The sequence below is a fragment of the Amblyomma americanum genome, chromosome 3 (genome assembly GCF_052857255.1).
Source record: "Amblyomma americanum isolate KBUSLIRL-KWMA chromosome 3, ASM5285725v1, whole genome shotgun sequence".
In the NCBI taxonomy this organism is placed as follows: Eukaryota; Metazoa; Arthropoda; class Arachnida; order Ixodida; family Ixodidae; genus Amblyomma; species Amblyomma americanum.
In genome coordinates this window covers 120,326,619-120,327,643 of record NC_135499.1, presented here as the reverse complement: position 1 = coordinate 120,327,643, position 1,025 = coordinate 120,326,619, and positions in this window count along the sequence as shown.

The window sequence follows — 1,025 nt, the reverse complement described above, 5'->3', positions numbered from 1 at the left end:
TCTTCTATTCTTCTATATGAGTTTGAACTGATCGAACCTGCGCAAGTTGATGAGGGCGTGTGGGCCAGAACATCGATGGCAAAGCTTCTCGCATGAGACGAGCTCTGATAGAAGGCTACCTGCCTTCCATAGCAAGTGTACGGGCTGTACTTGTGCACAGAGGTCTTCCATGAAGCATTCCACAGGTGGCACAGATTATTGGCTGTCAGGAAGGTGGAAGCCACTTCACGAGCTACACTCTGCGATTTCAATGGATCGCAGTGCTCACCAAGTCTCAGAGATGCGGCCGCCGGCGGCGCGAGAAGGTAACACACGAAACTGTGGCTTTTCGAGTCTGTCTCGTTCACCGTGGTCTCGTTCGAGGAGCGAACGTGGGCTTCCTGCGGTAGCGGCCACCTGGCGGCAGCGGCAGTCTTCCAGAACACCGAAAAATCTAGGTAGAACAGCACGCTGTGTCGGGTGTTCAGGATCTTCTTCAGCTGAGTTGTGAAGCGATCGGGTTCCGACAGCCCCTGCGGCAGGAAGAAGCCGAAGCTATAGTTTTTCTTCTGAAGCCGTGCGGCCACATCTGCAGCCAGGCCTACGACAAAGTCGTATAAGCCGCGTGCAGAGCGTTCGCGCCATGGTGCCAGCACACCAACGCCGTCGAACTTGCTGGCTTGCACGGCGCGGATCACAGCTCGAGCGAATTTGATTCTGTCGCTGCGCGTGGCAAGGCGCCGACAGGCCGCGTCGTCCTCCAGAACCCCGAGGAGTTGGCTCGCCGCGCGGCGGCCTTCCGACGTGGAGCGCGCTTGTGTGGCGTTCTCTGCTACGGCTCGCACTCGGTTGCCGTTTTGAAGTTTTTTATCCTTGCCAAGTGCGTAGCAGCAGTGAACGACGGGGTCACACAGACGGCAGCGCGAACATTCTCGTTGCCTGCTGTTCTCGATGCAGTCCATTTCTTCCAGCTGCGGTGGTTCGCCCGATACGAGACAGATGAGGTTCACAATTTCCGTGTCACGGGAGACGCTGTACTCAAAGGC